Genomic DNA, 23342 nt, shown 5'->3' on the forward strand with positions numbered 1-23342 from the left:
CTTCATCATGAGTACGTCATCTTATTCTGTGGTTCCAGTAATCTTCTTTTTATGGGCTCAGGCTCATTCTGAAGATGCAGAACTGGAAAAAAAGCTTGGCCACCTTATTTCTTAGAGTAGACTCACTCATATTCCATTTATGACCTTTACTTCTAAACCTAGAGAGTCCCAAAATGAGCCTGAACCTTGTCTCAGATGTCTGTGAGGTATCAAGCTATGCCACTTTGCATCTCTCAAACTGTATCCCTTTTGACGTTGTTACTTTCAGCATCTCTCTCCCTCACATTGTCACCAGCCACCTTCAGTTTTTCTTTTTTTTCCCATTTTTTAAAAATGTCAAACATTCTTTAAAGAATGTGGAGTATTCAGAAGTTGAAGGACAAAGCCAGGGTGTCCAAGGTTTCCGGCCCTTCCTGTGTCTGTGGCAGACACCCTCTTTGGCCTTGTGCAGGTCATTCCAGTTCTCTCCACTTCTGCTTTCCCATCTGTTAAAAAGTGGATAATAATATTTGCCTCGCTGGGGTGTATTTATGCTTAATTACTGTAATTGCTTGTAAACAATTTTCTATCCTGGGATAAAACATATGACTGAAGAATAAAAATTAGAGGAGACAATTTAATATCTCTATATATTTTTAAAATTTATTACATGATTGCCTTTTCCCCAGCAATTTATTTCAACAGTGTGCATAACAGCCTCTCAAGGCAAAGGATAATGTGATAACATGAAGAAACACCTTGTTCTGGAAGTCAGGTTTCTTCCCTAGTTCCAGCACTAAATTGCCATGTGATATTCAAGTTTCTCTTGGATTTAGACACTCGTTTCAAGAGGGATAGTTACACCTGCCCCTTTATCTTACCAGAGATGTGAAGAGTATTGCATCCAAAAGCTGAAGCACCTATAGAAGCACTTTTACTCATCCATATAATAGCAAGATGAAGCCTAGAACTAATGCATTAATGAGAAAATGGAATGTTGGCTGTATGTAATATATTTTATACAGATGTGTATATATGTGTGTATACATATATGTCTAATTCTGTCTCTTTCCATATATATGTGTATATATGTATATATAATAAATATATAATATTTCTCTAAGAGCACAGTGCCCAACACATGTAAGTCCCAGTAAAAATTACCTGTTGTTATTGTTACTAGGTAACTGAGAAGATTCCATATATGTCATGGGATCCAGTGATATTGTAAGTTGTCAGGTTCGGTTGACTTGATTCTGCTTCCACTACTCATACAGCTCTAACTCTACGTGGAAAGAGCAACATATTCAGTGTTGTTAAAAGATGCTGAGAGTCCCCTGGACCTCCTCTATCTCACCTATTTACCTTGAATTTTTCAGGAAACTCCACTATTAGAGGTTTACTCCTTTCTGTCTTCTCACAAAGGGAAATTAATTCTTGAAAAGCTCATCAAAGTCACTATTGACTTTCAGGTTCTTAATTCCAAGAAGTAGTAATGGTCTGGAATGTGTGAAGATGTATACAGAAAATTCTGGGGAAAGATGAGAGAATGAAGATCCCAAAGGGGAGATGGAAATGGAGTGAGATTAGGAGGGATATTGTGATGTAAAAAGAATAGAGTGTGGTAAAGTAGGTAAGAGAGACCTACAGGGAAAAGTCAATTCTAAACTGAAACCTCTGATAGTAGGTAGGTAGGTAGGTAGGTAGAAAATAGATAGATGCAAGTATCTTTTACTGTATACTGTTTTTATTAGAGTCAATAGGGTTTAACTCAGTTTGTCAATGAGTATGATATAAGATGTCTGAGAGGATGGCAGGTGGTGGTTTAGGAAACAAGTTGCTTGATACTCATTAAAGCCTGTTTATATATAGGAATCCTTAACTCAGAGATTGTATATAGGTGGAGACCCCACAATGGAAAGTACATGCATACTCCAAATCCTAGAATTCCTCTTTCTCAGCTCTTAGAGTGGGGACTTAGACAATAATGGATCCAGGAATCCTCTAGAACTATTCCAGTAAAGCCACACATACATCCATTTGTAGGTTTATAATTGAAATAGGTTTATAATGAACTGATGTAAAGCTGTTGGCTCCTAGAGATGGCTTCCTTACTGAAGTGAGTTTGTGCTGGCTTAAAGGGCTCTGTTCTTGTGTCCAGCAGGGGAATTCAGAGTCTCATGGACCAAGAGAAGAAGGTAGCATACACATGGATGTGTATACTTTGTGCATGCAGAAGGTTTTCAGAGTGCCCTATTGCCTATTTCTAACTTATGGACATGGTGTAGCATGAAGACATTGTAAGTATGACCCAGATGAGCCATGTGAAAGCCAACAGGGATAAGATGAGTGAATCTGAGTGGAGTTCATCTCCTATGCCTATTATGTGCTTTATAGTATGCGTAAGAGCTCCTGGATAGGCTCAGACAAAGCCAAGTTATTGATTCCTCTGCACCCCTTCATGGTTTTGCATGCTCTTCTCTGAGACCATTATCTAAAACAATGTCTGCAATTAATCTTCAAGGCAGCATGTAATCAGCCACAGGCTACAAGACTAGGGTTTCAAATAGTCCCAAATGCTGATGTTTGGGACCTGCATCAGAGGGGAGAGGGGAGACTTGGTAGAGAGTTCCCTAAATGGTCAAGCTTCCTTGGGCAGAGTAGATTATTATGCGTGATGAGTTGGGACGTGAAAACATGAGATTGTAGGATATGAGTGAATATATTTCTTTATAATGTATCTGTCCATGGAGGCGGGGGAAGGAGGAGGGGAACTGGAAGGTGAAAGCGTCCAGATGCTGGCGCGCAGTAAAGCATTCCTGGCTGTTAGTTCCAGTAGGTCATTACTGCATTAATTTGGTGTTTAATTAAATGCCTGTGCAACAGACCATTTATTTGTTATCTAATATTAGCTTTGGTTCTTATCAATTAAATGCTAGCTGAGGGCTTGATTCACTTACATTTTATGTCCCCTTATACTCTTTTCAGAAACCACAGCCAAACCCAACAAGGCCTCACTGTGCCCAAAAAGATTTATACACCCAGATTTCAGTATGGGTAATACAATATGCTGTTGTTATTAGGTGAGAGTAAGGGAAATAAAAGAAGATGCCATTGCATTTCAAGAAAGCAATTACCTAAATACATGGGCTGTGGTCTCCCTGTCTTATCCCCCTGCCCTCTGAACAACTGGAGGTGTTAAGGACAAGGGGGAGTCTGGAAGGGGCATATTTTACCCAGTCTGTGTTATATTTCCTCCCCCACTCCCATTCTGCCTTCCCCTAAGCTGAAGGCAAAGGCTGTTGGCTTTCCCCTCGCTAAATTTCTCCTTCCCTTGCATATATCTGGGCTTTCAAGTGAGACTTGTAACACTGCCATGAAATGCATGAATGCTAAGGATTTGTGTACATACCGTCAATCAAGGTACACTTCAGCTGAAATATCATTTTGGGCAAAAGGAGAGCAGAAAGACCAAGAGGGGTAAGAGAGAGGATTTCCGTGGTGTAGTGGAAATGCTGGGAATATGACCTAAGCCACTGCTTGCTGTGTGAGTCATTTGCATATCACTGTTGACATTCTTCCTATGCCTACTGCCACATACCACCTGTCTATCGTTTACTTAAAGTTTTCTTTAAACCTATCTGTTCTTTTTAAATTAGAAGCTAATTTTTAAAAGAAAACTTAATTTCACTATCTCAAATACATAACTGGCATTATTTTTCATAAGAAGGCAATAGGTATGAAAATAAATAAAACTAGATTATTTGTGGGAATATACTGTTACCTGTCAAAGGCTCTGAGCCTTCAAATTTCAAATCGTGTCCTTTGCTACAAAGGAGAAAAGCAAGTATTATAGAAGTGTTAAAGATGTACAATTCCAGACTGAGAATTTATCCTTGGTGTCATCACAGGCATGCAAAGAGAATTGGAAAGGGAATAACTGTCTCGCTATGCAATTCAGTTTTACTTGCCAAACTTGCGTACCACCTAAAATTATCTGTGGCTTTTTGCACTTGGGGAAACACTGCTCTAAGTCACCAGAGTTGTGTTGTAAAGTTATCAGAAGTTCTAGGAAAAGCTCAGGAATGATTTGGGATGCAATAACTGCAGGGATCAATAGGACACTTTGGGAACCCGTGGTCTCCCCTGCCCCAGGGAGTGTGTCAGGCATGGGGATATTGTAGGGCAGAGCTTCCCAGGGCTCCAGTCCTTCCTGAGGAGGCCTCAGCTGCAGCCCTTGGTGCTTTGTTTTCCCTCTCCTTGACCACTTGGCCCATCAGAGGCATAGCACCAGACACGTATCTCTCCTTTATCACACCTCATAGCTTTCAGTGCCTTGTACGATGTTCCATTTAAAGCTCATTCCTTTTAGGTCCCTTCCTGTGAATAGTTATCTAGTATCTTTAGTATCAGTAGTGTATCAAACCATAATTAGTTGTAAGTTGTATCATTTACACCTGGGTGAGAGCATGTGTGATAACAGAACCAGTGTATTCTGAAGAAGGAGAATGTTTTGAGCATATAGTAGTGTGGAAGGCATAGGCATGGTGGGACATGCCTGCTCTCAGTGAAGGCCGTGCAAGAATCCATGCCAGTTTTACCCATCTGCACCTGCAGGGTTAGCCTCCTAAGGCTCTGTGTGCATAGATCTGTACTGGGTCTTTCATCAGGTTTTGTTTCTCTCTCATAGCCTAACCCATTCTATGACATATTGTTCTCAAGGTACAAATGAAATGTGAGTTTTCTTCCAGTCATTCTAGCAATAGCCTCCAGTTTCTGTATCACATGACAAAGCTTGACTTCAAGAAGCTGGTAGAACTATAAGTAGGGCCTGAAATCAGGTCCTCAGGTCTCATGTAGGCTAAATAAGTGCTAATGAGAACAACTATCCTGTAGGTTTGGGGAGAAAACTAGATACCAAAGGAATTTGGCAACAGTTTATAATTTAAGCATGACATTCACTTTGGAGAGATTTGAAACAAATGAAAAGCTTTCCTGAAATGTAGTAGAAACGCAACTTTGGTGAGGAACAAGCAGATGACATGGAAAATTTAGATGGACAGACTGATTGGCAGGCAGCCAGCATCAGGAGAGCATTTCTCAATAGTTACCAGAATCCTGGTCCTTGGACTGGAGGTTCATGTGGCCACTCTTGGGAATGAAAGGGACCATCCAGAAGCTGCAGTCCTAAAGGGTTCAGAGGAATGGGTAAATGATCAAGACCGGGGTCCAGTGATCAGATTGAAGTGTAAGATTTGATAATAAAAATCAAACAAGGTTAGAATTATCACTAGAATACTGGAGTAGAATGTGTCTATGGGGAAGGGCAGTAATGGGGGAGTGAAGAGAATGTTAACATGCTCCACACCAACTCCCCCCCCCCCATTCCTGTGTTAACATGGATATGTTATTATGCTCTTGGGAGGTAGTGAGAACCTTTATTTAAGGGAACTATGGCTAAGAGAGAGGTTTATTGTAAAGGAAGAGAGGACGGGAGAACAGCATGCATAAGCAGATGGTAGATTAGTTAGGGTCCAAACTGGAGGAGTAAACTCTAAGAAAGGGCAGCAGCAAAGAACAGGCTGAGCCAGTCAATTGCCAGCAACTTACCCTCCTTCCCCCCAATGCGTGCCTAAGATGATTCCCCATTGATATGTTTTGTCTCCCTTTTTCGTATTATGAAATACTTTTTACCTCTGTTCTTGTCCTTTCTCCATTCTGAGAGTCATCTTATAGCTAAGTCATCACCATTCACTGTTTTTTTCTTGCTGCTTCACATTAAAACATTTACCTTTCTGTGTATACCTTTGCCATGAGTACCCCAGCACCGACTCACTGCCTCTGTTACCTATTCTTTTAAGAATTTTTTAAAATATTTATTTATTTTTGAGAGAGAAAAAGAGTGAAAGAGAGATATAGAGCACTAGCTGGGAGGGGTAGAGAGGGGGGGAGACACAGAATTGGAAGGAGTCTTCAGGCTCCTAGGTGTCAGCACAGTGCCTGACGTGGGGCTGGAACTCACGAACTGTGAGATCATGATCTGAGCCCAAGTCAGATGTTTACCATGTAAGTGCCACCCAGGCACCCCTTTGTTACCTATTCTTAGTTGCACCCCACAGTTTGGCCATTTCTAACTTCAGGGTATATGGAAAGCACGATCTCTACACAAATGCAAATGGGCATAATTGTACCAACTCTGTCATCTTACAGGGTGCTCTAAAGATCCAGTGAGGGGCACCTGGGTGGCTCAGTAGGTTAAGTTTCTAACTCTTGACTTTGGCTCAGATCATGATTTCACAGTTCATGGATTCAAGCCCCGCTTTGGACTCTGTGCTGACAGCAGAGTCTACTTGAGATTCTCCATCTCTCTCTTCATCTCTCCTGCTTACACTCTCTCTGTCTCTCTCAAAATAAATTAAAAACTAAACTAAACTAAATTAAAGATCTAGTGAAGTACAGGTGGAAAAGATCCATAAAACTGAAAGTACTTTATAATTCCTGGAATGTTCCTTCCTTCTAATCATTTAGTTTATCGCTGAATGCCTTTACTTTGCTCTGCATATGTAAGCCTAACCGTGGACTTGGTTTGCTTTGGCCTAGCGGGACTGCCCTGGCTTCTCTGGAAGGAAGCTCTTTCCTCCTGGAACTGCTGACAGGACCTCAGCTGCAGTGGTGGTAGCAGGTGGTGCTCTGATAATGTCGGCTCCAGTTGAGGTACAGGAAAACAGAGCAGCTGAAGAACGAAATCTGAGAGATAACAGGAAATGAAAAATGAGGCAAAGTTATATCTTCTGTTCCCTCATAAAGGCGCCTGTGACAAATGGAATCACAGGCATCACACAAACTGCCTTGCTGAGCTACCGAAGGCCCAAGCTATCTTGACGGCAAATATCCGTCCTCCGGTTATCTGTGGGAAAATAATAAGCAAATTGTGTATGAGAGAAAAGGAGAAAGAGGGGGGGCAAGAAGAAGGAAAGAGAGAGGGAGATTTGCAGTTAATCACCAAATATAGCGACTATCTACAGAATGAAAAAAAAGGCCACCTATACCTCTACAGTGAAATTTAAATATTTAATTAATATACTTGGTCATGCTGAAGTAGTGGTACTAATACATCACAGCATTTGCTAAGCTGGTTTTTCTGGGTGAAATACAAATCACAAGAGTGTAAATTCAACCATAAGTGGCCATACAAACACACTTTTGTTTTCTGATGTCCATTATCAAGGCATTCTTAATGAAAGATGCCAACATTTAGCCTTTTGGGTAATAATGTGAACATATACTTCATTCATACATTTTATAGTTAACACTAGGTTTGAAAATCATCTTTTCCATCCACATGATACAAATATAAATACATAAATGTGCAGCCAAGAAAAAATAATCTCTTTGGCTTTCAATTTATTTGAAAGTAAATCATGATGCAATTGTATGTCTGACAGATGCTATATATTCAATAAATATTTGTTAAATAAATGAAGAACATATTCTTAGAAGGGCATGCTACTAAACTAATTTACTTTGCCCCTTGCTATATTTGTATCCAGAAAGATAAAGTCAAAATGCATATTTAGAATTTTGAAAGAGAAACAATTTACAGAATGTGATCATGTACAGGCAGGGCTATTCTTGAGGGAGGTGGAGGGGGAAATGGACAAAGCCATTCCATGCCTTTGCCTGGAGTCGGGGGTGGTTATCATCAGATTTATTCAAGCACCATTTAGTAAACTGCCTACCCAGCTGAATGTGAACCTGAATCACCATAGAGGAATTTAGGTTATGGAATACTTCCCAAATAGCCTATGTGATGCATTGATTTGCTATACCACGTAGGGGGAACATATCTGGGTCTCTGCAGGGATAACTTCACCTGAGCTCTGTGAAGCAATGAAATATGTAGCTATCCCAATTTATTGTGGTTCATTACCAATTCTCAATAATTGTCTGAATTGCAGGCCTATAAGCAGCGGAACCATTGCAGGGGCTGAAAAAATAGACTGTAACAGTTTGGCATACAGAATATTTAGGTTATATCAAATTCTGACACTTTTGGGAAAAATTAACAGATTTGAAGAATCTTCCCTCCAGTCTAGTTAGTTCCTAATTTGTCTGTAACTGTAAAAAAAAAAAATTGGCCACAAGCCAAATGGTAGCCTCATTTAAAATTTTTAATAAGCATGCCTCTTTGCTTTTGAAAGTAGACATGCAATATATTTTAAAGATGCTAGTTTAGTACCTTGCATTACACAAAATTATACCTTCATTTTATTTTTCAAGCAAAGAAAAAGTTGAAATATTTTTCAAAAAAAAGAAGGTTATTAGGACAATGTGGCCAGTAGCTTAAGTGGATTAGTGTAGCTTTCTTGTAGGCAGATGCTGAGAAATATATTTGAGACTGTGTCAACTTACATATGCAAATAGAATAATATATATTTAATTCAATGATTCTAGTAGTATCCTCTTTACCTAATAGAACAAAATTTGTCATTACAGTTTTTGGAAGTTATACCCCTTTCTTACATGTGAGTGTTTGTTTAAAAGGTCCTGAGGCTTTCTCAAAGTTATTTTCTAGAAGAAACTGAACGAGCCTTCAGTGTCCTCAAAGAAATAAAGTACTGTAGGTATGTGAAGGATGGGAGTCTTTTCAGATTCTGCTTAGTATCTAAATCTTTGCTTATTGAAGTATAAGCTAGAATTTTAAGTCATATTGATTTTAAAACAATAGATTAGACATTATATCTAGAAATCTCTATGATTTTGGCTTGAATTTTTCTCTTGGACATTGTCTGCAAAGAGTGGTGTTCAGACACTTGTATTAGAATCACTTGGGTATTGTTATAATGCAGGTATCTGATGCTAAACAGATAACTGTGGGTTTGGATTGTTGGGTGGAAGGTTTACCAACCAAGACTTTAAATAACCTCCCTAGGTGACACTTAAATACACTGGAGCTGAGAGCTTCATCTCCAGTGGCTTCAAAAAATGAATCTGGGTCTCAGTAGGGTCTATAATGATTTCTGACAATGTGCACAGTTTAGGAAAAGAAATGTAGTACCTCATTAAAAGCCAACCTTTTATAAGGCAGATGGACCTACTCCTTCTAGTGGACTGAATAGTGACCTCCCCACACAAAAGATATGTCCATATCCTCATCCCTAAAACATATGAATAATATCTTATATGGCCAAGAATGTAATGAAGTTAAGGATCTTGAGATGACATTGGTACCTAGATTATCCAGGTGGTTCCTAAATGCCATCACACATGCCCTTAGAGAAAAAGGCATAAGGAAATAGCACAGGCACACAGAGAAGAAAGTGATGTAATGACAGAGCAGAGAGAGAGGTGTGGCCATAATTAGGTAAATCCCAGAAGCCGGAAGAAGAAAGTAAAGGCTTCTAGTGGAAGTCACCTCTGCCGAAGCTTTGATTTCAGACTCTGGAACTTGGCCTCCAGAATGCTGAGAATAAATTTCTGTTGTTTTAAGTCATCTTGTTTGTGGTCCTGGTTATAGCAGCCACATGAAACCAGTACACAACTCCTGCTACTTATACTAAACAGAGACTTCCTCAGAATTCACATTTCAATCAAAAGCATCATTAAGCACCTATTGAGTACCAGGGATGTCTCAGGACAAGGGTCTGAAGGCAAGTCTCTGGCCTCCTGGAAGATACAAATTGGTTTCCTTGGCTCCTGTTAGTTATCTCTACTCAGACACAGCCCTTGCAAGGTGGAAGACCTGGCCTTTGTATCTAACATGGGCCCTGACTTAATTTTAGCAGTGTGAATAAAAGAAGTAAAATTAATACTTAATTTCACATTTTAAAAATTATAGTAAATAAGAGGAGGAAACACTATAGTGGCTAAAGATTTAGTTCTAGATTTAGACTATTTATGAATTCTAGAGCCTCTGCTTATAAGGTATATTGTCCTGGGGCTCCTGGGTGGCTCAGTCAGTTAAGTATCCGGCTTCAGCTCAGGTCATGATCTCACAGTTCGTGGGTTTGAGCCCCGCATTGGACTCTGTGCTGACAGCTAGTGCAGAGCCTGGAGCCTACTTCATATTCTGTGTCTCCCTCTCTCTCTGACCCTCCCCTGGCTTGCACTGTCTCTCTTTGTCTCTCAAACAATAAATAAAAAACATAAAAAAAATTTTTTAAAAAGGTAAATTGTCCTTGTGTAAGTTTCTTCACATCTGTATGCCTTAATTTGCTCATATAATGCATTATTATAGGTTTGTTAAAAGTATTATATCAGATAATTCATTTAAAATATTTATCTGAATATTTGTGGCACAATACACACTATGTTAATATTTTTATGTGGTAATGGGGGAAGACCTCCAAGGAGGTGATAGTTACAGCTTGACAGATGAAAAGAGGCAGCCTTATAAAAGGCTATATGTAGTTGAAGGAATGGTAGCTATGGAGACCTTACATGAGGAAGAGTTTAATGTTCTGGAAAAATTGAAAGAGGTATCAAAGGATAAAGCTCTTCAACAAAGTGGACAGTAGTATGAAATGGAGCTGGAACAGTAATGAGGGTGGTGTGGACCATGGTAGGGTGTTTGCAGTGGGGAATTATCAAAAGTTTTTGAGTTGCTGAGTATGACATGATTTAAGCTAATATATATATTTTTGAAATCACTTTAACTTTGGCTTTTAAATGGAGAAAAGGTGGATTTGGAGGACAAGAAAGGAATGGGGGAGATCTGTAAGGAGGTTCTTGCAGTAACTAAGGGAGAAGTGATAGTGTCTAGGATTAGGGTGTTGACTGTAGGAATGGGACAGTTGCAGGTAGTTGGGGCATAGTGTGATGGTAGAAGGGATAGGACTTGCTGATGGATCAGATGTAGATTCAGAAGAAAGGAGTGAAGAGGAATGTTACTCTCTGGTTTCTGGCTTCGGAAAATGTGGGGATGGTGATGCCATTTACTGAAATGGGGAGCTTGAGGGAAGAACAGGTTTTAAGGTAAAACCAAGAATTCTGTTTTGGGCATGTTAAGGAGGTAGCTGGGTATATGAGTGTGAAGCTCAGGAAAGTCTACACCAAGAATATAAATTTGAGCAAGTATCAAAATATAAATGTCAGTTAAAGAGAGTTTAGGAAAAAAGGGAGGTAGGGTGAAACTTGGAAGGACCTCTATCATTCATTTCTCAGGGAGAGGAATATGAGCCTATAAAAAAAGACTCAGATGGAGCAGCCAAGGAGGAGGGAAGAAAATAAGGAGGGAATGGTGTCTGGGAGGTCAAGAGAGAAAGGGACACACAGGAAGGATCTGGGTTCATTGCTATTGAAATATAGAGCAATTTCAGTGGAATGATGAGAGGGCAGCCAGACAGGAGCAGGTTATTCCATGAAAAGGAGCTGAGGAAGTATAGGGAGTATGTCAGACAATTCTGTTAACAGATTGGCTGTGAAGGAAAGCAAAGGAATTGTACTATATTTGTTGGAAAACTATAAGGTCATGGGAGGCTGTTTTTATTTTATTTTATTTAGTTTTTTAATTTAAGATGTAAGAGGCATCATGTTTATATGCTGATGTGAGCAATTCGGTGAAAAGAAGGAGTTTGATGATTAGAAGAGTAAAGGGAGAGATGAGAATGTAATGCCCTTGAGAAGGTGAGGGGATTTGTGGTGCAGAGCACATATGGAGAGTTGCCTTGACAGAGGAGAGATTCTTAATCACTTGAGACAGAAGGATAAATGGGGAGAAGGGTATTTATAGTCAACTAAGGGTTTGGACACATGTAGAAGCTCCAGACTGGTGGCTCCTGATTTGCTCAATAAAGAAAAGGATAAGATTATCCACTGAAAGTGGTGAGGAGATGTAGGAAAAAAGTACAAAGTAGTCTTTGATGAGAATGAAAGCATGAGCATTGGGGAGAAATGCAGAGAGATCGTCAGGTCAGGCTAGAAGTCTATTTGAAGTTCGTTGTAGTGAATTTGTAAGTGACTTGTTTTCCAAGTTATGTAATCTGTAAAAGTAGATAAGACCGTTAGGTTCTTCAGGGTTGGGGTTGGGAGAAAAATGTGAAAGAGGAAAAAGAAGTAATAGAGGTGAAGATGTTTGCAAGGAGGTAAGCATGATAAGGAATCATGAAATCAGTGAAAGTTAGGAGGTAGATATAGGAGATAGATATAGGATATAGGAGATAGATATAGATTACATATAGGAGATAGTGATAGGAGGAGAGGATGGATAGGAAGCAAGCCAAGAGATTAGACAACTAAATAAAAACAGATTCATTGTTTTTGAGACCACTGTAGCAAGTGAGCTAGTTGGGCAAGATATTACAGCTGGAAGAGTATGGGGTTCCAATCAGTGATTTAGAAGATTGCTACCATTTTTGTTAATGACAAAGTCCAGGGACAGACCATGAGAGTGTGTGGTTAAGAAGTAAAGAGTAAAGATACCAGAGATGAGGGGTCAAGGATTTGACAGCAGGAATTGGATGGATCTTTCCTGAGGATATTACAGCTTTAGAGAATGGTGGTAGGAACTGGGTTGAGAAGAAGACTATTGCCCATGTATTAAGGTGATTCATGAATGAGGGGCAATGACCAGGAGAGTGTAGGAGCAACAGTAGGGGAACAAAAGGACTGTGTGGCTGGATTTGATAACCCATTATAAGAGAATCAGTAATTACCTACAGTGGAATTAATTTCTCACACCTCTCCCCTCCTAACTGTGAGGTATGGGGTATATGGGAATAAATACCCTTCTTCTGAGGTTAAGGGTATGGAGTCCTTGGTTCCTAGAAGCAGTAGAGGTGATCTTGGTAATATATTTTTGTAAAATGTACACACAGGATGGGAAAAAGGCAAATTGGATCATGGGCTTCGGGTGCTCTTTGGTCTGGTCAGATGGAAAAGTAGTGGACACTGCCCTGGAAGTGAGGGTGACATTAAAGTAGTTTTTCTTTGTTTTTATTAATTTACTTCTAAGTAAATGTTATAATTTTACATATATAAGATAAAATCACACTGATATACCATTTTTATCTTTTACTTTTTTGGATTCAATCGAAGACTGTGAACAAAAAGTTCCACTTCTAAAACAGACAAAAAAAAATTGAAGCCATTGGATTAAGTTATCATTATAGTCATCTTAGGGGACAGAAAGTACTGATATATATGCTGCATTTATACTTAAAATGCAACTCAAGGTGAAATTCAGTTGCAATTGATCCCCATGAGAAGTCTGATTTATTTTCTGGTTTCTGGAATTTGTTTTTTTAATTCAAATGTAAATGTTTATAACAGGTGGGGAGAGCATTATATATGAGAAGAATAAACATTACTTGATATTTAGCCTTCTGACACAAGAGATTAAATAGTATGGTGTCAGTGTCCTTTTACCGTAACTGGGAATGTGCCTCAGCAGCTTGAAATTCTTAAACAGAAGCATATACTCTTGGTGGAGGTAATATTCTCCCTACAGTCATGGTGACTTTTGTCACCAATGTAAGGGCATACCAGAAACTGCCTACTAGCACAGAGGCCAAGAGGGCTGGTTCTGCTACTCATAAGCTCAGTCACTTTAGCAAACTCCTTTTAGGTTTTTGAGCCGTAAACTTTTCATCTGCAATTACTGCATTGAATGAAATAATCTGTAGAAATGATTTAGCCTAGCTCATGGTACATAAGTGCTCAATCAGTGTTGTTTAGGTTTATAATCATTTGTATAGCTTAGTGGCTACTGAGCACTTACTTGCATCTGAATTTGAATCCTGGTTCAGCCTCTTAATATCTGAAAGATCTAGGGGAAGCGCTTGTACTCACTAAGAATCAGTACCTGTATCATAAGCTTCTTGTCTTTCTAACGTGACTTAACACATACATAATATTTAGAATAGTGTTTGTCCTTTAATAAACACTTAGCAAATGTTAGTTCCCATTATCATCATCTTCATCATTGAGATCCTCTGCCATCAAGGATGATCTGGCCCTTGCTCTTTATTACATACCTATAACTGATTCCTATGATCTTATTTCACTCATCTATTAAGTGGCAGTTATTATTGCCTACTTAAATGACTAGGTTTTTATTTTTTTAAGTTCAAATGCACTCATAGTTACTAACATTTTAAAAAGTTGTCAAAATTCCAATATGACATAAATTCTCTCACTTGATACAATTTATTTTATTTTATCTTATTTTTAAAATTTTTTAAAAATGTTTTATTTATTTTCGAGATAGGGAGAGACAGAGCATGAGAGGGGGAGGGGCAGAGAGACAGGAAGACACAGAATCTGAAGCAGGCTCCAGGTTCTGAGCTGTCAGCAGAGAGCCCAACGGGGGACTTGAACCCAGGAACATGGGATCATGACCTGAGCCGAAGTTGGAGGTGTAACGACTGAGCCACCCAGGCGCCCCCAATTTATTTATTTTAAATACAGAAATGCATTTATGTCATTCTACTTGGTCACTTACATGTAATATGATATATATTTTTAGTATTTTTGTTACAAATATTTTAAACATATACAAAAGTATGAAAACAGGGCAATGAACCTCATGTCTCCATCACTCAGCTTCAACAATTACCAACACATAGCCAATATTTTTTATTTTCATACCTACTCATCTCTCACTTTTAGATTATTTTGGAGCAAAAGATAATATTATTACTAAAACAGTAGTTTTTTTTTTTAAGTGTAAAAAATAAACCTCAGCCTTAGACTTAATCACAAATACTATGGATTTCTAACATCTTGTCATTGAGGCTTCACAGGCAAGAAAATAATTTTTACAGTGCAGAATTCTATTGTTGGAGAGGAAACCACTTTTCCTAAGGCCCCATGACCCTGTTTTACTCCTTTCTTCTATAGACACTGCCAGGAGTTTAGGGGTTTGGAGGACACCTCTTACAGCACAGCATCCAAGAAGTCCAGTTAGAACTCACTTTGCAGTCTCCAAAGGATGATAGACAGGATGCATATGATCTGGAGAATATCCCAGACTCTCTGTCTTGGGAAAATGCAAAGGGCACCTGATAAATAGTCCATAGAGCAATGGGGATAGTCTTACAGAAAGTCTGGTCAAGCACAGAAAATTATTTTTTATGGCTACCTTCCTCCAGCATCATACAAATTGTTATCACACAGGTGCATCTCTGATCAGTGGAGGGGATACTGGAGGTGTGCAGGAGTAGAGACAATTAAGGTTGTGTGCAGTTTTAATTTTCTCTGTTTCTGTCCCTGCATTTATTAGAGTTGGATTTCACAGATTGCTCCAGAAATATCCTGGCCAGAGCCCTTCTTCCATCACCACCTCCTGACCTTTCCTTTAATTATCTGGCTCCCAAATCATGCTGTCCACATCCAAGGACAGAGGTTAAATCTGTGGACATTTTTCAGAAAAGGGTCTGATTATCCTGGCCCCGACTTTCTCTTCACTCATTCAGAGTCTACCCATACCTTAAGGTTGAACAGAGTTAGTCACGTCAGACAGGAAGCGGGGTGGGTTCTGGGCAGAGGAAACATTCTGAATAAAGCAGAGATAAGAATGGGCACTTTTCATTTGAAAAACGAAAGGGATTTCAGAAGGTTGAGTTTCACATGGGATGTGCATGACAAAGGCCTTATGCTAGTCTTAGGAGGCTGGGTAGGGACAAATTTTATAGGACCTTCTAAACCTTACAGAGATTTTTGTACTTTATTCTAAGGTTGACAGGAGGTCCCTCCAATTTCTTCCATAAATATCACAGGGAAATGTGAGAGAAATAATTATCTTAAGTGTTGCTTGATACTCTTGCTTTTTAAGAAAGGAGGCTTAAAAAAAAGGAAATAGAATTTTGACCCATTTATAAAACAATCCTTCTTTTCCTCTCCTCTCTCCCTTCTACCTCCCCCCTTCTCTCCACCTTCTTTTCTTCTTTCCTTTCTTCGCTCTTTCTTTCCACTTCCTTTCCCTTCCCACCTCATTCCTTCCCTATCCCTTTCTCTCTCATTTCTTTCTTTCTCCTGCATCTCATCAACCCTTCTTTGGTTTCATTATTTTTCACCGCCAGCTCCTCAGTAAGCAACCTCTCCTGCCTCCATGGGGAATGTGAGCGGCTGCTACCTTCCCCGGGGCCTCAGTGTCCATCCCTCCTTCCCTGATGACTGAAGTCAGTGTTTTATCGGCCCTGCTATTCTTGGCAAAGAGGCCAATAAAATGGAGATAACAAGTCCCAAATCCCAGTCTGCAGGGAAGCTTTGCTTTGTCAATGAGAGATTAAAAAATAATGGCTGGGGCCTTGACAACGCTGGCTGCAGCCAACTTTAAAAAGTCCAGATCAGACCATCTGGGCTTTTCTCTTTATTTTTAAGGCTTTTTTTTTTCTTTCCTTTTTTTTTTTTGGACTGTAATCCTCCATAAGGCCTTGAATTTCCCTCATTAAGTTTTATGGTTTGGAAATGAAAGGAAAAAGTAGGTACATGGTTCTTGACTCCTGAATTTAATCATCGAAGAGTCCCCTTTGAGGTCATCAGATTAACAATTAGATTGCACTTTGTCAAAAGCAAATAGAGTGGTTATGTCCTAGAGTTCAAAACCTGTGAGAGCTTCCTGTTTCCTACTTCCCTTCCAGGGGCTAGACAGAGGATTCTGAACCTGATGGCCACTTTTCCCACTGTGAGTTTAAATGTCTCCAGAGCACCAGGTCTCAGAATTAGCATTTTCTATGTAACTGCTTACTCTCTGGATGGGTGAATGCCATTTCCTTTTAAAAGTGCCAGTCCCTCACTATTATGCAAGTGCTTAGAGGAGGGCAAAGCCCAGAACACATTTCCCCAAACATTTCTCCTTCTTCCCTGAATTCTGAAAGTTATAGGCTCTGAAAAGAGATGGTTATATTCTTTAATGACTATTAATGAGTCCTGCTGACATGATATCAGCAGGAAATAAGGATGGGTGAAAGGAATATATTTTCTTATTTGGGGATGGGGATTTTAAAGTCTGTTTCTTTACATTGATCAAAACATCTGATACACAATACTTTATCCTCTTTCACGTCTCATGTCCCTCTCGTCTGGGAATTCAGCATTCTAACACATAATGCCCTCTCTTTCCTCTCAAGCACATAGGCACAAATATCTACAGAAACCAGATGAAAAACAGGAATGAGGAAGGAAAGTAGAATTAGGCAGTACAAGGGAGAAATGGGGACGGTGCACAGGTGCACAATAGGGTATTCCAGCCTTGGCTAGTAAGTTGCCACCAACAGTGCCACCATAACCAGGCAAGATAGCAGAACCCGCTGTGAGCCTAGAGTTTCCAGTGTTTTCAAGAGAGGTTCAAAATCTTGATTAGTATATAAAGTCTCCCAATGTTTAAAGAGTGGCTCATTTTTAATTTTTAACACCATTAAGTCCAAGCCAAACAAAACATACTTGTGGGTGAGATCTATGGATTGCCATTTTGTGACCTTTGATCTAGAGCAAATTTTATTTATAGCCATTTTATCACAAAACTGTCTATATTGTTATTCAGATATTCAGATATTTCAAGTGTTCTCTCTCATTTCTAAGTTTCATTAATACTGGAAATGTGGTTTCTTTCTTAAACTATCTGGAACATCTTTTGTAGGGTTGAGCCTAGGATTGATTTTGTTCAAAAAAAACCAAACAACAAAACAGGGGTGCCTGGGTGGCTCAGTGTCAGACTCTTGATTTTAGCTCAGGTCATGAGACTGGCTCACTTTAGCCCCTCTTCAAGCTCCACATTATCAGGCTCTGCACTGAGCATGGAGCCTGCTTAGGATTCTGTATCTCCCCTCTCCCTTTGCCCCGCCCCTGCTAGTGCTTGCTCTCTCTCTCTCTCAAAAAAATAAAAATTGGAAAATAACCAAAACAGTAGAAACCACAGTGAACTGCAGAATTAAATGCTTGGAGTACACAATTAAGTGATCTTTGTGTGGTATATTGGAGGACAGAAAGATGGTGGGAATATAATTTTCTGTAGCCTCTGTCATTTTCTTCCTCCGTGGGCTTTGGAAATCCACTCCCTCGTTATTAGTTGCCAACCAACCATTGCTTTTTAGAGACGTTCCTGTGAGTATAACTTTATTTCTTCTCTTGTGGCTCTTCAGGGTATTATGGTACATCTTCCACTGTTGTTCCATAGAGCAGGACTCCCACAAAGCAGTAGACATTTAAATCGTCTAGAATCCAATGAATGTCACTGAAGGCTTTTCTTGTCAGATCTGAGATGGAGCACAGGAAGTTATATCTTGAAAAGAACCCTGCAGGTAGTTTGGATGCCCCTCTGATGAAGTGAGGGACAACTTCCATAGCATCCACACCATAGTTTCATGTTCTCTTGGGGAGAGGCATTGTGGGTTTTGGGCTTCTGATAACCCGAAATTATCTACTTAAAGGATGCGGTCCCCTTAGTTCCACCAGAGCAATAGCATACAAGATGAAATTTCTAGTGTGGCTTTATCTCCCTCCATTTCCCACTTCCACTCTCAACCTTTAAACCCTATTATATACATTTATATGCAATAGCACAGAGCCCAGTAATTCAAATGAGAAATAAGAAAAGACAACCTGGATCACTTATATGTGTTGATATGTGTGTACTTAAATTTTGAGAGGGGGGGGGTGGGAGGGTTGTTCAGTTCCTTAAAACAGTTCTCTGAATATTAGCAAATATATATATTTTAAATTTTTCAGTAGGAAGTTAGAATTCCCTTTTCTCCCCACCTGTTTGAAACCAATTTGTAGTTCTCCGTCAGGCCCAGCTCTGTTCTACTGCTTGTTCCAGGTAACATTAATTTCTGTCTCTTGATTTTCACATGGGTTTTATCCCTTATCCTGCTTTGTATCATTAGTTATCCCAACTACTTTGCAAATCATCTGGGGCACATTGAATGTCTTATAAATCACTGGGATCTCTCTCTTATCCTCTCTCTCTCTCTCTTTCTCTTTCTCTCTCTCTCTCTGTCTCTTTGTGCTTAACAAAGTCTTCTGTACTCTGTAGATACTCATATGGTGGATGTTTGCATGTGATGTTTGTTTTCCCTTCCAAACATGTAGCGATAGCCCATGGTCTCTCACAGGTGCTCATTAAGTACTGTGAATAAATTCCCACAGGCTGCTGGGGAGTGGAGATGGGTGGAATTTTTCATATCCTTTATTCAGAGGTGTGGGGTCAATTATACCACTGTCACATGCAGCACTGCTGTTGGAACTGAGATTTTCCAACTTTCCATGTTCTTTCCCTATAGCCAGAGGTAAAAACATTGGCTGTAGTGTCAGCTCCAACATCTTCCTACTTGAACACATTATATATCTGCTCTGTGCCTCAGTTTCCTCTTCTATAAAACATGGATTAAAAATATTTTTCTCGAATTTCAGAGAGGATCTAATGAGTAGATGCACAGGAAGTACATGGCACAGGCCTGGCATTTAGTAAGCACTCAGTGCAGTTATTATGATTTTACTATGCTGTGTGTTAGCCAAACCCTCAGCCCCTGAAGTTTCCCCCTTCCTTTATCGTTATCTCCCCTTCACCCTGTGTTCTATTTCACTGCGGTGCCTTGCCTTCCCTGGCAGTTGCAAAGCCTGAAATGATATGTTCTGCATGGTACAACTGATTACCCCAGAGAGAGAGACAGCCAGATTTCAGGCATCAGAAGGACTTAAACCATCAAAGTTAGAGGCCCTGAGATAAGTGGCTGATAATCAGAGGGAAGCCTCAGGTAAGAAATGCCCTTGTTAAAACATGGTGCAGTAGTTAAGTGTCTGACTCAGTCTCTGCTCAGGTCATGATCCACAGTTCAGAGATCAAGCCCCAAATTGGGCTCTGTGCTGACCTGCTTGGGATTCTCTCTCTCCTTCTCTGTCTTTTCCCTGCTCACACTCTCCCTCTTTCTCAAAATAAACAAAACAAAACAAAACAAAAGCCCCATCAGATTAAAGGGATGGAAACACAAGGTCCAACAAACACACTGGCAAAGTTGGGAAGTCAGATCAAACTGAAGGGAAGTGTGTACCAGGTTGTGTCCTAGGTCAGGATCTCAAATGGAAGAGCTGTGTGGACCCAGCAGCTCTCATCAAATGCCTGGGGAGTCTCAGAGGGAGCAGAAGCATGGTTTGTGGTCTGGTTCCACCCAACCTTGTCGGCTGGCTACAGAGAAATCCACTTATGTTTTGGAGACTTCTTCAGTGACTGTTAACTGGTCAGATAATGGGCTCAAAAGTTAAACATTTCCAATGTATAAAACTACAGTTTGGACTATCTATCATGAGATAAAAGACTCTGCAAGATAGGCCTTGCTCATCTTATGTCATGCTTTTTTTCACAGACTGCCCTCTGGTAGGGTGAATCACTACTATGTCGCTGTTATGGAGCACACCAGCCCCATTGCAACCTCACAGCCTTGACATGTGTTTCTCTCTGCTGGAACTCACCTCCCTCTCTTTATCACATCTTTGGTCTTTAATAAAGACTCTAAAGCAAGTTAAACCCCTTACCTGCTTTTGCCAGATCATTGTATTTCAACATCTTCCTTTTTTCCATTAGGCAGATTGTACCCCAATTTGTAAATATACATATATATTTCTCCCCTCTTCCTTCCTTTCTTCCCTCCCTCCCTCTCATTCTTTTCCTGTTAACCACACTAGAATAGAAGCCCCAGGACCATAAGTGTAGAATCTGTCTTATTCACCATTGTATCCCCAGGGTCCAGCCTGGCAATTAGTGCTCAATTTTTAATGAAAGAATAAATGAATGAATAATTTGCTTTTCTTTTATTAACACCCTGGAAATATAAGCACTGTATCAGTTGGGAAGGTACAGAGGAAACATTCTGCTTTAAAATTATGACTGCTTTGCTTATGCTTCTTGCTAGCCTGGTTATGATGCACAAGGACAGTTAGCTGAGAATATCACTTTGTTTAAGGGAACACATTCAAGCAAGGCAGAATACAAAGGGTCTTTCTTAAAAAAAAAAAAAGTCAGCCTAAGAATAAAATAATTATTTTGGAGGAAACGGCAGCAAATTATCTAGATTTTCAACTTAAACTCCCCAGTTCCCTGAAGATCTTTTTCCCTTTGCTAATGGATTAACTCTAATGGCCCACCATAATGCGATAGTAGCAAGCTTGTTGGGTGGTAAATATCCAACCTTCGTTTCTAAAAACACCGGGGGAAGAAAATCATGCTCTGAAATGGAGCCAGCCGTTACACTTGCCAGGCTAAGAGTTACAAGGGCCGTCAGGCCTCCTGCTTTAGGGCAGAAGTTGGTCACCAGCTGGGCTCAGAAGAGATTGCTCCAAACCCCCTGCTCTGACATTGCACAATTAAGTGCATTTCAGAAAGGACTTTTGCCTTTTTTTTTTTCATACCATTCCACACTGGCTACTCTCAGAGGCGAGATCCTGGGCTGGATGGACCATTGGTCTGGCTCCACTGGGGCAGTTCCTGTGCTTTGATGGTCTTAAACAACCTTGCTGAGAGATAAATGGGATTCTAAGAGGATTTTGAGATAAATTCCCACAGCTATGAAGATAAAAACATTTGACTCCAGTTTTGATGTAAGCCGCAGCCTCAAATATTTAAAGTCATTTACTTCATTTATTCTCTCAACTGTCTCCGCACATGCTAAAGGACATGATTGCTCTGCCTAAGTCATTTCTCTACTTGGTCCTCAGAGATTTTTCTCTAGGGCTTCTGCAAGCTGATGCATCTGTAGAAGTGGCCATAGGTGAATTTTCTTCTTTTGGTTGCTTATTGTATCTTATTGTATCCAAATTGTACTGTGTATTTGAGTTCAGATTATCAAGACATGATTTTCAGTATGTGCTGTTTAATATGAAAACTAGTATGGGAAACTAGCTTTTTACTAAGTAATTTTTTGTTAGGCATTTGAGGCCTAAAATGACACCACATTTTTAAGACAAATCAGAAAAGGTAATCATTTCTGGTTAACCTTGCTTTGAGATCCTGGGTCAATTAATTCAGCCCCAAATGGGTGGGTATCTCTTAGGTGTTGATGTTGTTGGTGACTGCTCTCACAGAGATGACAGGATACTGTAAGGTCAGAAGGCAGTCATCCACTCCTAGGTCTATACCCAAGAGAAATGAAGACAAATATTCATACACAAATAGTCATATCTGCATTATGTAGAATAGCACTCCCTCGTAAAAGGAAACAACCACATGTCTACCCACCGAAAAATGGATAAACAAAATGTGATATATCCACACAATGGAATACTATTTGGCAAGGAAAGGAAATTACATACTGATACATGCTACAATATGATAAAACTTGAAAACAGTATGCTAAGTGAAAAAAGATGCAAAAAGCACATATTGTGTGATTCTATTTATATGGAATGTCAAGAATAGTCAAATCTACAAACCTGTGATAGGGACAAAAGTAAGTTAGTGGTTGCCAGGGGTTGTGGGGAGGAATGGGGAATGACTGCTAATGGGCTTCTTTTGGAGGAGGAATGGTATGAAATTAGATAGTGGTGATGCTTGCACAACTTTGTGAATATACTAAAAACCACTGAATTGTACACTTTAAAAGGGTGAATTTTATGGTATGTGAATTATATCTCAATAAAAATGTTATAAACAATAAGATACTCAGTAAGCAAGGAAATAGATAACAGAAACATTAGGTAGTGTAATGAGATCCATTTAACCAGATGGAAAATGACCTAAAGGGGGTGGGGTGCAGTTTTAGATTAGGGCGCCAGGGAAGGCCTCTCTAAATGAAGAAAAAGGTCCTGTTTTGTGAAAGTTATCAGGGAGGTCCTTTACAGAAAGAAAGAGCATGCACAGTATATTTGAAACCTCCAAGAAGGCCAGTGTGGCAGGAGCAGGGGGAAAGAATAATTCTAAATCAATTCAGAGATGCGGCCAGGGTTAGTCCTGATAGTCTTGCAGTACATGACATGTAGTGTTTGTTTTATTTTAATGGGAAACAACTGATCGGTTTTAAGCAGTGGTGGGATATGATCTTATTTATGTTTTTAAGGAGACAGCCATTTCTGTGATGTAGAGCGTGCATTATAAAAGCAGAGTGTGAGTAGGAGTCTTTGCAGTATTCCACATCACGAGTGAGGGAACTTAGAACATGTTGAGAGCAGGGAAAACAGATGTGGTCAGATCTAGAAATGTTCAGAGGTGGAGCTGACAGAACTGAAATAGACTTATGATTCAGAAAGCTTTTATTGGTTGTAACAGAAAATTAAACATATTCACAAATACATGTACAAGATTTCATAGCAGCACTATTATTGATGCCCCCGAATGAGAAACTACCCAGATGTTCAGCAACAGTAGCATGGCTAAATACATGATAGGGTATTCACATAGTGGAATACTGTACCAGCAGTGTTAAGGGGAAAAATGT

The 23342-nt window shown here is 39.7% G+C and overlaps 1 long non-coding RNA gene across 1 annotated transcript in view; it reads left to right on the plus strand.

Moving 5' to 3' along the window:
- The window catches only part of LOC115277904, a 208414-nt gene extending 187837 nt beyond the window's left edge, over positions 1 to 20577 (plus strand). The window contains exon 3 of the long non-coding RNA XR_003902573.1: positions 20280 to 20577. This is a non-coding gene — a long non-coding RNA (uncharacterized LOC115277904). The remainder of the gene's footprint in view (positions 1 to 20279) is intronic.
- Positions 20578 to 23342: the final 2765 nt, after the last annotated feature.

This window comes from Suricata suricatta, chromosome 14 (assembly GCF_006229205.1).
Source record: "Suricata suricatta isolate VVHF042 chromosome 14, meerkat_22Aug2017_6uvM2_HiC, whole genome shotgun sequence".
Taxonomy (NCBI): domain Eukaryota; kingdom Metazoa; phylum Chordata; class Mammalia; order Carnivora; family Herpestidae; genus Suricata; species Suricata suricatta.